The following is a 17274-nucleotide window of genomic DNA, read 5'->3' as shown; positions in this document are numbered from 1 at the left end:
ACCTGGGTTCAAATCCAGCCTCAGACACTTGACACACTTACTAGCTGTGTGACCTTGGACAAGTCACTTAACCCCAATTGCCCTGCCTTGCCCCCTCCAAAAAAAATCCCTTCATTTACTCCTCCCTCCCTCCCTTCCTTCCTAAAAAAAAAAAAAAAAAGAAAAAGAAAAAAAGTGGTATAAAAGATCTCATCCAGGATGTGATTGATTGAAAAGAGAGAGAGAGATCATTCACATAGTGAGAGTAGCTAATCTGAGTGCTATACTAGTACCCATAGGTATGTATTTCCTATTTATCCTGCATGTAGTTTGTTTGCACATATTGTTTGTCGGTTGTCTCCCCTATTAGATTGTAATCTTGAGGGCAGGGACTGTCTTTTGCCTCTTTTTGTAACCTTAATGCTTAGTCTAGGGCCTAGCCTATAACAGATACTTAATAAATGGGACCATGACTAAATCATTTAACTTCTCGGTGCCACCAGAAAACTCTAAGATAGCAAATGACAGGTATTTAATAATAATAATAATAATGAAGATGATGATGATGATGGTAGTACTAGCTAACATTTATATAGTGCTTACCATGTGCCAAACACTGTGCTAAACACATCACAAATATCGTCTCATTGGATCCTCACAACAACGAAGTGAGTAGGTTCTGTTATTATCCCCAGATTACAGATGAGGCAGACAGAAGTTAAGTGACTTGACCAGGGTCACAAAGTTAGTAAGTATGTAAAGCCATATTTAAAGTTAGGTCTTCTTGACTCCTGGCCCAGAACTCAATCCGCTAGGCCACCTAGCTGCCGATGTGTCGCTTATCCACGTTGGTGAGGGATTTCTATACTGATTCAGTCAGTAACGGGTCCAGATTCCTCCTCCCCCACTTCCTCCACTTTTTTTGAAGCAAGTATCCACTATGGAAAAATAATCAATAAGAAAGGCTATTTAATGTCGAGGCATATCCCAGCATCCAATCAACATCATCGGACAGTAACTCGGCTAATACATGATAAACAAGCACCAGCCTCTAGTGAATGTAGCCATCATAAAATCCTGCAGGAAATCCTAGGGACATGCTCAGTCAAGCTGTTCAGTTTTAGGCTTTGTTTTTCCCACTTCAATTATTGATAATCACAGAGGGAAGGGAGAGCTTCTTATATAAACAGCTTGCCAGTTAGTGTATGGCCCTTAGAAGCAGCACCCGTATTCACAGCAAAGAGTTGTCTGGTTCCTTATAAATGCTTTTAGACCTCAAAGGAAAAGAGAACAAGAATGGTATTGATGTTTTGGGGTTTCTTTTTTTTTTAATATTAGCCCAATTTCTGCAAGTTCAGAGTCACTTTCGCCTTGCTTCAATGAGTCAATTGCACAAGAATAGGAAAGCAAAGGCAGTGGTTTTGGGGGGGTGGAGACAGAACACGGGGGTGCAGTAACACCTATGGGGCAACGGCAGAACACCGCGCGCAGTAGAACCTGGGATTGTTAGTGTACTAGAAGCTCAATGTGAGTCGCAGTGCGATTTGGCAACCAAGAAAATTCACTTTAATTTGGTTTGCATTAACAGAAGTTTAGTGTCCAGAACAAGGGAAGTCCTATTCCTGCTGAGCTTTGCCCTAGACAGAGCACATCTGAAGGATTCGATTCGACAAAGCATTTAATAGTCACAGCTAGCATTGCTGTAGTGCCACAAGCTTGCAAAGCTCTTTACATTTGCTGTCTCATTTAATCCTCACAACATCCCCGTGAGGTAGATGTTTATCTCCATTTTACAGAAGAGAAAACTGAGGCTGAGAGGTAAAATGATGTAGCCAGGGTCACACAGCTAATGAATGGGCTGTATGCTTTTAGTCTTAATGGGGGTGGGGAGTCTGTGGCCTCAAGGCCACATGTGGTCTTCTAGGTCCACAAGTGCGTCCCTTTGACTGAATCCAAACGTCAGAACAAATCCCCTTAATAAAAGGATTTGTTCTGTAAAACTTGGACTCAGTCAAAAGGCCGTACCCAAGGACCTAGAGGGCTTCATGTGGCCTCAAGGTGGCAGGTTCCCCACCCCTGGCTCTATGTTTAATTAGTTTAGTTAGATTGAGGGCATTGTGGATTCAAACCCAGGTCTTCCTAACTCCCAAGTTCAGTATTCTTCCTACTGTACCACCTAGGACCTCCAAACAAGCAGTCATTCAGTCAATCAACAAGCATTTATGAAGCAATTACTTTTTGCCAGGTACTATGTTAATTTCTGGAGATAAAAAAAAAAGCCCTACTTTACCCTCTATGAATGTACATTCTAATGGAGAAGATAGTACATAGATAACTAGGTACATGCATAATATATACAGAGTAGGTAAAGGTAATATTCAAAGCACATGGACAACATGAAAAAGCATCACAGAGTGGAATTTAAGCCTAATAGCATGGGTTAGCGGATTGAGGACTCACCTCAGAGCTAGGAAAACACGGGTTCCAATTACTCTTCTGATACACACGGACTGTAGGACCTCAACCAAGTCACGTAAGATCTCAGTTGCCCAGTGTTTTCAGACTATAATTTGCAGAAATTTTGCACGTATGCAGGAAGGCTCCTCATTACAATTTCTACCCAGGTGAAATCACCGATTCAAGAGCCCACCCTGGCTCTCCAATAATAATCATAACAACAGCAACAAGCAAGGAGCTCTAGGCTCTGTGCTGGATGCTGGGGATAGAAAGAAACAAAAGAAGCAGTCTTTGTTCTCAAGGATTGTACCTTCTATTGAGGGAATGCAACCACATACATAGAAAATTAAATCAAAAATAATTTCTGGGGGAAGAGCATGAAAAACTGTAGGAGTTAGACTTTAAGCCAAGTTTTGATGGAAGCTAGGGAATTTGAATTCAGATCTGGCCTCAGATCTGGGTAACTACCTGGGTAACCCTGGGTAAGTCATTTAACCCTGTTTGCCTCAGTTTCCTCATCTGTAAAACAAGCTGGCAAACCACTCCAGTATCTTTGCCAAGAAAATTCCCAACGGTGTCAGGAAGAGTCAGATGACTCAACAACAACAACAACAGGGACTCTATGAGGTAAAGGGGATGAGGGAGTGCATTCCAGGTAGGAGAGCAAAGCCTGAGCAAAAGTATGGAGATGGGAAATGGAATGTCATAGGGAGGAACAAGTAGGCAATTTTATTTTAGCTAGAATATAAAGTTTAGTTGAGAATAATGTACAATTAGTCTAGAAAGTTAGAACCAGAGTGTGAAAAGTTTAATAGAAAAATTTGTGTTTTGTGTTAGAGGCAAGAGAAAGCCACTAGAATTTCTTCAGTTGGAGTAGTAACATGATCAGACCTGAGCAACATATTTTAATAAGATCATTAACAAATTGGGGCATATTTAGAACACAGATTCTTAAACTTTTATTGTGTCATGGACTCTGTGGAAATCTGGTGAAACCTTTGGACCCCGTCTCAGAATAAAACTTTTGAGTGCATAAAATAAAATGTAAAGAATTAAAAGGAAACCAATTATATTGAAATATGCTTATCTAGATCTAGTTGTAGCAATATAAAAAAGCTCAGAGACCCCAAGTTAAGAACATTTAATCTAGAAAAAGCTGATCATGAGGGCGAGGGACCTGGAAATCATGCCATATGACTATTAATTGAAGGATCTGGAAAAGAAGATGGGGAGGGAGGGAATTAGCTAGTGAGGGGGCAGAATAGCTATCTTCAATTATTTGAATCACTGTTTCATGGATGATAAACTGTATTTGCTTTGCTTGCCTCCAGATGCCAAAACTTGGGGTCATGAGGGACAAGGGGGATAGAGCTGTCCAAAAGGAGAATACCTTGCCTTTGTAGGTAACAAATTTCTGGTCATTGGAAGTCTTCAATCAGAAGCCACATGAGCTCTTATTTGAAATGTTATAAAAAGGATTTTGGTTCAGCTACAGGAGCAGATTATCCATGAGGTCCCTTACAATTCTGATATTCTATGATTCTATGGTTAACCTGATCCTTCAGTCTCTTGAAATGGGGAAGCAGGAAGATTTGGCTCCTAAATAGCCACATTCCAAATCTCATTATCTTTACCTTTATATCTGGTCTCAGAGGCAGTACAAATTAGTGATTGGATCACCAAACTTGGAGTCAAGAAGATCTGAGTTCAAATCTTGCCCCAGATACTTATTAGCTATGTGACTTTGAACAAATCACTACCATGTGCCTCAATTTCCTCATTTGTCAAATGGCGGGTTGGACCTGGTACATCTAAGACTCCTTTTAGCTTTAAATCCACAATCCTATGAGTGTACCTAACCCAGTTGTTGACAATAGATTAATATGAGGGTTTGAAATGTTGGAGTTGTGGTGGGGGATGTTTTTTTGAGGGGGGAGGGTTGGTTAGTTGTTTGGTTTTGACAATTTCGGAAGTAATTTTTTAACTAGATATCAAATTAAAAGTGAGAAATTTCCTGGAGAGAAAAGTGTTTACCTTTTCTTCACATTCCTATTCTAGGATATTGCTGAATTCTTTACTTCTTGTCCTTGAGGTAGCAATTTCTCCAATCCCATTCCCATTCTCTTGGAAGTAATCTACAAATTTCAAGGCCCCTTCTGATATCCAAGCAGACAAATTCTAGGTTAGCCTAACTAACTCTATCACATAATGTCGGCTACCCCTTCAGCCTAGTCTGATCACAGTCTCAGATCTCTATAATGATTTGTATTTAAGCTTTCATTGTTTGCATTCAGGCTGCCCAGGAACATATTCACATTTATAACATTTTTATTATGGGACCAGCCGTTCTCTATGACAATATCATTCTTAATTTATTTTATTTTGGGGGAGGAGGGGAGGCGGATAGATGGTGTAATGGATAGACTGCTAAACCTAGAATGAGAAAGACCTGAGTTCATGTCACCCGTTACACTTACTGACTGTGACTCTGGGTATGCAATCTCTCTCGATCTTAGTTTCTTCAACAACAAAAACTTTTACTTATAATAATAATTCCAAATATTTACTAACAAACTTAAAAGTTTGCAAAATGATATACATTATTTCGTTAGATCCTTACAGCATTCCTGTGAGATATATCCTATTTTCAGCCCCATTTTACATATGAAAAAACCGAGGCCGACATATGGTGATTTTCCCAGGATCACACAGTTAGTAAGTGAAAGAGACCAGTTTTGACTTCAAGTTTATCTTTTTTTTTTTCATTTCAGGTCTAGAAATCTGTCTACTATACTACCTAGCTACATACATCTTCTTCCCCTTAAATAAATAAAATAAAAGTAATGTTCTTCTAATTATCTCAGAGGGCTCTAGTTTTAAGAAATCACTTAGTAAACTTTAAAGTGCTATGTCGATATTAGCTATTTAGATTATTGTTATTATTGTTTCACCAAAAGTTTTATTTTTACAGCATTAGTATTATTAAGTAGGAATCATCTTATGTAACAGAGTCTCTGGATTAAAAGATACCATATGACACATTCCCCACATTATTTTATGCATGGTGAGCTCTTCAGGATACTTGGGAAATACTGTCTTTTCAAAGCCTTGAAATTGACCATTCAGGGATAAATTCATGGCATCCTAGATTTGGAGTTGGAAGGAACCTTAGAGGCCATGTAGTGCACACCCCACCCCACCTCATTTTAATAGATGAAAAAAGGGTGGCCCAGAGAATTAAGGTGACTTACCCTACATCACATTGGTGGCAGAACCAGGATTTGAGAGGTCCTCTAACTCCAAATCTATTGCCTTTCCCACTGCATCACACTGCCTCCTTATCTATCTCTATTTTTTACAAAACTGGAATCCTGAAGAGGGTTGGGAGTTTTAGGTTGTTTGTTAGTTTGTTTGTTTTGTCATAATTGAGGACCTCCACAGAGCGGTCACAGCAGCTTCCTTTAATATTACAAGGAAAATCAATTCATTTCCTAATTTACTGATAAAATGGCCTGTTTGCTTACTGTGGCTTGAGATGGAGACACAAAACAAGTTGTAGAAATGCCTGTTCTGTTCCCATCCATGGGATCCATTTTGAATTTTTCTTGAGACTTGTAGTCAAGCCTAGCAAATACAGTAAAGAGAGTAGCAGAGTGCAGAAATATCCCAGCCTGCATATAGATATGAACAAAATTGATAGGAAGTTAGCTCCCCATTTCTCTCCTCTATCTAAATACTTATTATTTGGAGATGTAGAATATCTGCAAAACACTCTCAAGAAACTTAACAGAGAAGCTGGAGAAAGTGTTTTCTCTAAGTATTTCAGAGTATTTGTGGCCTATTGATCATTGGGTATCTGCTTGGTATAAGGTTATGCAATCATATGGAAGGCAACTGTGTTATAGGCTGTCTTTCCTTTTTTCTCTATGCCCTCTCTGATCTCATCTTCTCCCTTTGGTTTCAAATGTCAACTTTATGCGGATGACTCACAAGTCTATATATCCAGTCTTAATCTCAAACTTTTTTGAAAGCCAGTCTAATATTTGCCACTTGCTTGCTGGTTATTTCTATCTACATGTCACAATAATATATCAAACACATTGTGTCCTGAACAGTTCTCTTCCCCCAAAAAACTTCATTTTCCTAATTTTGATGTTTCTATTGGGAGTACCACCTATCTTTCCAATTACCAAGGTTCATAACATTGGACTCATCCTTGAGTCTTCCTTGATGCCTCATGTATATTTAGTTGTCAAGTTTTCCAATTCTATTTCCACAAAATTCTTGCATGTATCTTTTCCTCTCTACTCAAGAGCCCCAGCTCTAATTTGGGTCTTCATTCTCTCTTACCTGTATTTCTACAATAGCCTCCTACCTGTTCTTTCTGCTTTCTGTCTGTCTCCTCTCCAATCCACAATTGCCAACATTATTCTAATGCACAAGTATGATCATTTTAATCCCCTATTCAAAAGTCTTCAGTGGTTTCCTATTTCTGTTAGAATAAAATGCAAACTCCTCACAGCCTACTAGCTACTACTAGCCTGTTAGGTTTATTAACTGTTCCCCAAACTCAGTATTATGCCTCCCATCTCTGAGACTGTGAAAAAGAGAGCTACTGTGCCTGGAATGTGTTTGCAGTTCTGAACCAGGGAATCACCTCTCAAATACAGTCATCCCTCCTACATCACAGAAGTTAGGGGCATGGTGCCCCCATGATCAGGGAAATCTGCATAAAATTTTTGGCCCTCCCTTCACACCAGAGAAGAAGTTTGAATTTTTACTTTTTCTTTTATGGAATGTTTACAGTATCTCATTGTAAAATTTGGGTTGATATTATACAATATTATACATACATTTTATGCATTTCTGACTAAACTTTTTCTGTCTCATCTGTGGCTTCCACAAAATTCCCCCCAAATTCCCATTTAATTTCTTATGCCAACCCATGATATATCAAAATTGTGATGGGGAAAGTCACAATGTGGAAGGGATACCTGTACTTGATTTTTCACATAACATTTCTTCATCTTCCTGTTGTTTGTATTCTTCCCATTCTCAATTTGTTTTATGTTTATGTATATGTATATATATGTGTGTGTGTGTGTGTGTGTGTGTGTGTGTGTGTAAACACATATATATGCATATATAATCATGAATTTTATATACACACTATGTATCTTTGTATGTATGTATATATTACCCAATAGAATATAAGCTCCTCAAGAGCAGGAATTATCTCCCTTTTTGTTTGTTTTTCCTTAACTCTGTATCCCCAGTACCGAATATAGATATATAGAAAGATAACAAAGCATTTATTGAACATTTACTGTGTGCCGGGACCTGCACCTAGCGTGGGGAATACACAAACAAGCAAAAGACAAACGATCCCAAACCTCAAGGAGCTATATCCTGATGGGAGAAGACATCACATAAAAGTGAACTGGAAAGGGGGAGAAGGTACACACTTAATGACAAGGTGGAAAAGTAGCCCAAAGCTTCCAGGACTCTGAGCTTAATCAAGCAATCAACAAGTATTTATTAAGTGCAGACCAAATGCTAGGCACATCATCATGATAGATTGAAACTGAAACAGAATAAAGACAAAGTTGTCAGGCTTTTCTTACAAGAGGAAACGCTGTTGCCTAGTAGAGGAATTTAGGGAAATGAGAAAAATCAATTTCTCATTTTGGAGTTGATACAATATTTGCCTCATACTGGGATATCAAATAGGTTTTCATGTTTTGTGAGATTAAAAATAGATTTTGAATCAGCAAGATATAGAAGTAGTAGGCTTCACTATTCATAGGTCAAAATGTGCTATCAAGACGATAGATAAATTAATTTATTTATTTTTAGTTTACAAAATTCAGTTCTACAAGCTTTTGAGTTCCAAATTTTCTCCTCCTCCCTCTCCTCTCCCCTTCCTCCCTCCCCAAGATGACATGCAATCCAATATAGGCTCTATATGTATATTTACATTAAACATATTTTCACATTAGTCATGTTGCAAAGAAGAATTATAACCAATGGAATGAACCCCAAGAAAAAAGAAACAAAACAAAAAAGAGAGAGCAAATAGTTTGCTTCAATTTGCATTCAGACTGTAATTCTTTGGATGTGGAAAGCATTATCCATCATTAGTCTTTTGGAGTTGTCTTAGAACCTTGCATTTCTGAGAAGAGCCAAGTCTATCAAAGTTAGTCATTGCACAGTATGACTGTAACTGTGTACAATGTTCACCTGGTTCTGCTCATTTCACTCAGCATCAGTTCATATAAGTCTTTCCAGGTTTTTCTGAAGTCTGCCTGCTCATCATTTCTTATAGCACAATAGTATTCCATTACATTCATATACCACGACTTGTTCAACTATTCCCCAATTAATTGACACCACCTCAATTTCCAATTGTTTGTCACCAGTAAAGTGTTCTCTAGGTTCCTCAATCAATAGGCACTCAATTTTTGTTTCTGGTTTTTGCTAATACAAAAAGTACTGTTCTGACCATGTTGGTGTATATTATTTCATCCTGCGTTCTCCAGCAGTTTGCCCTCTCTACAGTAGATAGATAGACAGATAGAGAAAGAGCACATGAGAGACAGATGTAGAGATATAGACATAGAGATAGATAGAGATATATAAATGATATATTGAGATAGATATCTATATATAGTTTCTTGATAGTATGTACACGTAAACATACCTATATGCATATATATGTAATTATTGGCAGAAAATATATATGTAAATTGTGTATATACACACATACAGTATCTGTATACGAGAAGCTAGCATAGTGATAGATAGATAGCCCAAGAGTCAGGAAGAGCTAAGTTCAAGTTCTGCCATTTGTTCCATTCCTGGCAAGATTTCAAGGTTACCTAGAAGCAATGGGACTATAGAAACCCTACTGAGAGATTCTTTTTCTAAGAGAATATCAGAGTAATAGTTATCACCTGAGTACTATGAATTCATATCATATAATTTTATCATACCATATTACTTTTCCTTCCAATTTTGTTATGCTTTTTATACACACACGCATGACAAAATTGAAAGAAAAAAAAAAGCTAGATGGAGAGTTCAGGAAATCTGAGTCTTTAATCCCTGGCTCTGTCTCTAGTTTACTCTGTGACTTTAGGGAAAAAAAGCATTTAACCTCTCTGAGCTTATGTTTCTTTTTATGTAACATGAGGGGGTTGAACTAGATGATCTCTCTAAAATCCTCCTAATCCTCGATTCATTCACCTGTGAAATATATGTAGTACTATTGATGGGGTGCTTGGGTGCTTGTGCTTGGACTCTAATTCTAACATCACATTTCTCCTTAGCCTCTGCTTGGGTGCCTGTGCCTGGACCCCAATTCCAAAACCACATCCAATTCTAAAATCACATCTCTCCCTAGCCTCAAAACACTATCCCTAGCAGTTTCTCTCTAACAAAACAGGACAGTATACCCTAGCAAAATGCTTATCTCTCCTCCTGATACTGTGGCCAACTGTACCTATAGAATTTATTAGTTTGGACTCCCTGTGTACATGTTAAACTGGCCATGTACTGGTTCATAGAGATATTTACTACTCATTGGCCTATCACATGCATGCTAGAGCCAGACATATGTATACTCCCTTATATTCATCTTGTATAACAATATGTTGATGGAAGCAGCCTGGATATTTCCAGGTGGCCCTCACAGTTAGTTGACTTAGTGGCATTTCAGGGCTAAAACCACACCTCCAGGTAGCCCCCTGCCTTGAGCTATTTCCCAGTGAACTCTGTGTAAGATACCTGTGCAATAGATACAAAAATTGCATGTTCCTTTAAGAACTAACCACTCCTTAAACACTCCCTAATCCCACCCCAAAACAACTAATTGATGCACTTGGCACAGGTATCACCCAAAAATATCCTATAAAAACTTTACTTGCACCCATGTAAGGTTGCAGGTTCCCTAAGAACTCTTGCCCACTGTAAAGCATAATAAATCTTTGCCACCTTGACTTGAAGAATGTTTGGGTCTGTGAATTCATTCCATATGGCTCTGACCTCTCCAGTACTTAGGTCCTTGAGGGGTACTCCCCCTCAACTACACTGTCCGGGAACGCCGGTCTTGGGGTTCCTGGACCTTGTCTCCCAACCCTCAACATTTCCACTACCTACCTTACAGGGTTATTCTAAATAAGAACTTTATGTTTCCAACTCTGCCATTCTATGATTCTTGATTTACCAGTGCCTAGGCGGTATGATCCTACAGATAACTTCTTAATCACACTCAGTTACCCTCAGTGGCCTCCTCTCTTCTAACCTTTGAAACTGGATGAGGCCTCTGCTATAATGAAATCATTCGTTTGAAGGAATTATGCAATATTATATTGACTTTAGACCTGGAGAAAAAAAGAAAGTATGATCTCCAAAGAAAGCCAGCTGTGGACAAGTGATAAATTCCCCTGCCCTCAATTTTAATGCCCTATATTCTAATGTGTGAAGCATAAAATTGTGCTAATCAAATGTTACTAACAGTAAAACTCCTATTCCCATTACCTGTGTTGTACCTCAGGTGTCTGGTGCCTCCAGCCTGAATCAGATCAGATGCAAAATCACTAAGGCATTGATCAGTGTGAGAAGCCCTGGGGGAAATTTAGCCAGCTGGATAAAATGTCTATTGTATGATACATATGATACCTTTATATCTGACTGCCAGTAACCTCTAAATTCATTGAAATTGCCTGACAAAGGTAGTGTTCTATATGTAAATGCAAAGGACTATGAATATATTTTCAATTCATCATCATCATCATTATCGTCATCATCTTAGCCTTGCTTCTGACTATTCATGTGTGCCTTCATTCGTCCATTGGCTCAAAAGCAGTACCTCTGTCTAGACCAGGACAAAGCTTTTTTCACAGACTGATCAAAGGTTGAAAATTGCACTGTCCTCATTGCCCTGTGCCAGAAGATTGTACCTCTCTGTTATTGTTCACCCGAAGCTTTGAGCATTCCCTGTAACACAAGCTATTTAACTGATCACAAAATAAATACCACCATGGCATGGAGAGTGTGATTTTGTGGCTTTAGAAAATAAGTATATCTATTTTTAAAAAGTAATATTTCAAAAAACAGATATGCTTATTTTTTTCCGGTACATCACTGTACCCATTTTAGTCTTGCTCTCCAGACAGATGTCTACCCTGCCTAGTCCTGGCACTGAATGAAATGAGCATAGAAATTCTGGGAAAGAGACAAAGACATAGGCTACTGGCCCACTTTTCTTCCTGCCTCACTACAAAAGATTCAAGAGTCCATCTCCAGTCGTCCTGATCTATATCTCCCACTGGATTCAGATGGCTCCAGAGGAGAAAGTGAGACTGGTGACTTTACACAGCCCTCCCTTGCTTAAATCCAATTCACCTTCAAGTCATGGCATCACCTCCCTGATGTCATGGTCGTCTTCAAGAACAAACAACAACAAGAACAAATAATAACAAGAGATTCAGCTTTCTGCAAGTTGAAAAGTTTTGAGACTGAGAAATTGGACTTATAAATTTTTACTTTTCCAATCAACATACAGAAATGCAATTTAAATACCATCTTGGAAAATGCTGAAAAACTTTTAGTTCCTCAAGAAGTAAATCTAATTTCCAAATATATCCCTTTGTGAATGTGAGTACTCTAAGTTCAAAACTTTCCATGAGATGATGTCATCTACAATCTTTAGTTAATAGTGAATAATACAAATAATGCAATTTTAGTTAATAGTAAAGAAGGCTCATCAGCAGGCAGGTACTGATACGCTACTTCACTATCAACGCAGATGAAATTTTTAGTGCAGCCCAACCCATCTGTGTCCTGTGTGTTTGTAAATCAGGGATAATACAATAGGACACCTCCCAATATTGCCTAATTGTTCTAGGTTCTAGGAGATGATTTCAGGGGCTAGGGAAGTAACCAGCCAGTTCTCTTGTTTATTCTCCCAATATTCATCACAAATGCTTGCTAAATGTATGTGCATGTGTTGTGTCATGACCATGCTTCTTTTTATTCTCTCCTCTTCATATCACTCAGATGCCTTCTTTACTTTAAAGAAGTGGCCTTACTCTGTATGGAACCCAATCTCTTTACCTGCATAAGCAATCCCATCTTTTCTATCTCCTCCAAAAGACTGCCCCCTCAATCATCCCCACTCTATCACTCATCTTCAATGCCTGCCCGTCTACTGACTCATTCCTTACTGTTTACAAACATGTCTGTGTCTCCCCATCCTCAAAAAAAAAAAACCTCGCTTGATCCTTCCATGTCCACTAACTATAGTTCTTTTGTGACCAACTCCTTGGGAAGGCCATCTACAATAAGTGCCTCCCTTTCTCTCCTCTCACTCATTTCTTAACCCCTTGAAATCTGACTTCCAACTTCATCAATCCACTGGAACCACTCTCTCCAAAGTTACCAAAGATCTCTTAATTGCCAAATCCAACAGCCTTTTCTTCTTGACTTCTCTGCAGTGTTTGACACTGTCAATCCCCTCTTCTTATTATTACTCTCTTCCCTGTAGCTTTTCTCAACACCACTGGTTCTCCTAATCATCTGAGCACTCCTTCTTAATATGCTTTGCTGGATCCTCAGCCATATCATGCCCTCTCACTGTGGATGTCCCACAGGATTTTGTCCTGGGCCCTCTTCTCTTTCCCTTTATACTTTTTCACTTGCTGATCCCATTAGCTTCTTTGGATTTAATTGTCATATGTATGCCGATGATTCTCAAATCTGCCTATGCTACCCTAATGTCTCTGATAACCTCCAATCTAATATCTCCAACTGCAGTTCAGACATCTCAAACTAGATTTCCAGTAGATATCTTAAACTTAATGTGTCCAAAGTGGAATTCATGTAGTTTCCACCCAAACCCTTTCTGCCTTTGTATCTTCCCTATTATGGTAGAGGACGACACCATCCTCCTAGTCCCTCAGGTTCATAATGAAGATTTCATCCTTGACTCTTCACTATCTGTCATAAAATATTAAATCTATTGCCATGACTTCCCAATTTCACCTTTGCAATATCTCTTAAATATGCCCCATTCTCTCTTCTGATAATGCCACCACCCTGGTGAAAGCCTTCGTCACTTCCTACTTAGACTATTGCAAAAACCTGCTGGTGGGTCTGCTTGTCTCAAATATCTCCTCACTCCAACCCATCCTCCATTCTGCTGATAAAATGATTTTCCTAAAATGTATATCACACCTCCCCCTTCCCCCCACTATGCTCAATAAATTCCAGTGACTTTCTATCACCTCCAAGATCAAATATAAAATCCTTTTTTCATGTTCAAAGGCTTCATAACCCAGCCTCTTCCCATCTCTCTCTCTTCCCTTTTTTCTTACTCTTTTATCCCCATCATGTACTCTTCAATTCAGTACAGTGCCTGGCACATAGTAGGTACTTAATAAGGGTTTATTGACTGATTGATTGATTCAATCCAGTGTTGCTGGACTCCTTGCTCTTCCACAAAGCACTCTATTTCTCAGCTCTAGCCACGTTTTTCTACCTATCCTCCACAGCTGGAATTCTCTCCCTTTTCATATCTGCCTACAAGTTTCCCTGGCTTCCTTTAAATTCCAATTAAAATTTCATTTTCTACAGAAAGCCTATCACAATCCCTTTTAATTCTAGTGTCTTCTTTCTGTTAATTGTTTCCCATTTATCCTGTATATAGCTTGCTTATATACATACGTGTGTGTATATATATATACATTATATATATATATATATATATATTCATCATCTCCTTCCCCCAATTAAATTGTGAGCTTCTTGAAGGCTCAATCATTTGCCCCCCCTTTTATCTTTAGTTCGTATCACAATTCTTGGCACTTAGTAGGTATTTAATAAACATTTACCAAGTTACTGACAATATCCTTTGCAGGTTCATCATCTATGTCTTGTCCCAGAGCTGTACTCCAGGGTTTTGTCTCGAGACCACTTCTCTTTTTTTCTACACTATTTTCTCTGCACTCAGGATCCATGAATTCAACAATCTCTACACAGGTGATCGTCATCTCATATCTGGCCTTTATCTCTTTTCTGAGTTCTAGACTCATATTTTCAACTGCCTGCAGGCTATTTCCAGCTGGATATCTTGTTAGGTATCTCAAACTTAACATGTTCAAAGTAGAAATCATTTTCTTTCCTTCTAAACCTTCTGACAAGGACACAGAATCCTGTCCCATACCTGCTGTTCTACAGCCAAACTGGCTCTACCCAACATGCATTCTCCCATCTTTGTATTTTTGCACAGGCTGTCCTCCATGTCTGGAATGCTATCCCTCCTAACCTCTGACTCTTGGAGTTCCTTCAAGACTCAACTCAAATGCCACATCTTTCAAGAGGCTATTCCCATTTCCCCAATTGTTCATTTTTCACTCTGTCACTCAGCATTTGTCTTGTGTATATATGACTCCAGTCCCAAACGCCATCGGTATGGGACTCTCTCCTCATTGGTGGACATCAGTGCTCTTTAGTTTTGTGAGCTCTTTAGTTTTGTTCCAAGACACGTCTCTTCAGACTCTGGAGTCACTTTGGCTGTAATGGCTTCTAACTTCAAGAGAGAAGGTGGAAGATACCAGTCCCATTTCAGGTTGCTGAAAGAAAGACTCTGAGAAGAAACCAATATTAATGAGAAGAGGGGGCAGTCTCCACCATGTTCCTCTCCCCAGCTTGCTATACTAGAGATTTCAGGAACCTCCACCTTATCTGAGATCCAGGATTCTCATTCTCTCTCTCTCTCTCTCTCTCTCTCTCTCTCTCTCTCTCTCTCTCTCTCTCTCTCCCCCTCCCTCCCTCTCTCTCTCTTCATTAACCTTCTTTCCAATTGAACAACTCCCTCATTTTATATTGTCTGGTATGTATTATCAAATATATACTTTTTAAAATTTCTTTTCAACTATTGAATTGGATAAATGAGTTTCTTTGCTAATTGCTATGTGTGTTCATTGTCAAACTGGCATTTAGTAGGAAAGGGGTCAAACCTTAGATATAGAGCTTAGGATTCTGCTTCACTCATTAATGAAGCAGTGACCAGAAGTTAGATTGAACCTGAAAATCACATTGCCTTAGCCAAATAATATTTAAGGGAGAAAATAGATATTATTCTAGCCTGGTACCCCTTCTCACTAGGGAGGGCAGAGGGGCCAAGTTTCTGGTCCCAACCTTCTGCTTTCATTTCTACCAGGAATTAAAGTCTCCCTTGGTTGAATGGTGGAAAGAAAGGAGACTAGAGATGTTATTCTGTATTCCTTTGGGCCATACAACAATATCCCTGTGTTACATGTAAGAGACAGTCCTCATCGCATCTATATTCTGAATTTTCTGTGCACATATTGTATCTCCTTGTAGACTTATAAGCTCTCTGAAGCCAGGAATTGTTTCACTTTTGTCTTTGAATCTCAAGTACCTGAGACATAGTAAAAACAATAAATGTTTGATTCTTTATTCTTTTTCTTCCTTTAACATAGAGATTAAGACTTGGAAGAGTCCTTTGGGATCATCTATTTGAACCCCCACATCTTCAAAAGAGAGCGTCGGGTCCCAGAAAAGTGAAGTGTCTTGCTCAGACTGCAAAAGGTGTAGAGCATAGACAAAAGCTTGGGTCTCCTGATGCCCCCTGTTGAACATGCTTCTTACCATTTTATGCCCTGTCTAAAGTCATTTGGATTTTCTCTATTTTAACTTAGATGGTTTTATTAGTTTCCTTCTGAACTTAAAAAGTATAAAGAGCACTGGAATGGGATTCAGAAGATGTTTGTTCTAGATTCAGCTCTTCTACTGCTTAAATGTGTGAATAACAACCTTTCTGAGACTATTTCCTCATTCCCTTCTGAAAAGTGAGGAAATTGAGTTAGGTGGTTTTGAAGATCCGTTCTGGTTCTCAAAGTCTTAAGTTCCTTCTTTCTTTAACTTTTCTTTGTCCTCACCACTGATATTTTAAAATAAATCCACTATATTTTACTTGGGACAAATGATCAATTCAGTGAAAACCTTCGGACTTCCTTGGTGAAATGATTTTTTAATAAAGGTTCCCACCAAGTTTTAACAATAAACAAGTCAATCGTGATTATTATTTTAAAACTAAATAAACATATCAATCAGTTAGCCTAATTAGTACAAAAAATCAGATTGTTTAGAGAAAACGTATATGTCTATCTGTCTAATCTTTTAAAAATCACTTCTTTTCTATCCTTTGGCTGGTTGAGAATTCTCTGTGGTACGTATACTTTTAAAAGTTTTTTTTAATGACTTTAATAAACATCAGCCAACACAAACATTTCAATAAACAAAGAAAAGAGCATTAATATGAACATCTATTGTATACAGTTTTAAGTGCATATTAAATTTAACCCATAGTTAAAAAACAAGAACAACTTTTCTTGCTTATCTGTATTCCCTTCCATATTTCTGTTTGCTCTCTTGTATTTTTTGAAATTTTTTATTAATGGTATTTCCTTCCTTTCTTTCTTCTTTTTCTTTTCTTCATCTTTTGTGTGTGACTATTACTAATAAATAACCAACAAATCACTCATAGCTTCTCTCCCAATAGAAGCCCTATTGTATAACAAATGAGTATAGTCAAGCAAAACACACTGGCCATGTCAGAAAATGCATGTCTCTGCCAACAGGTGGGAAGGATCATTCATCATGAGTCCTTTGAAGTCCTGATTGTTCTTTGCATTCATCAGGGACCTTGAGTCTTTCAGAGGTGTTTTCTTTTTAAGATAGGAACTTCTAGGCAATGACAGCAGCAAGCAGATCAGTCAGGTACATAGTTATCAGGAATAGCATAGTTCTCTT

General features: G+C 38.4%; 1 protein-coding gene across 1 annotated transcript in view; it reads left to right on the top strand.

Moving 5' to 3' along the window:
- CD96 (CD96 molecule) overlaps window positions 1-17274 on the top strand; it is a 120999-nt gene that overhangs the window by 70279 nt on the left and 33446 nt on the right. The gene's annotated exons all lie outside the window — the stretch shown is intronic.

The sequence above is a fragment of the Trichosurus vulpecula genome, chromosome 2 (genome assembly GCF_011100635.1).
Source record: "Trichosurus vulpecula isolate mTriVul1 chromosome 2, mTriVul1.pri, whole genome shotgun sequence".
Classification (NCBI taxonomy): Eukaryota; Metazoa; Chordata; class Mammalia; order Diprotodontia; family Phalangeridae; genus Trichosurus; species Trichosurus vulpecula.
The sequence above is the reverse complement of the archived record's forward strand: the minus strand, read 5'-3'. Positions and strand labels throughout refer to the sequence as shown.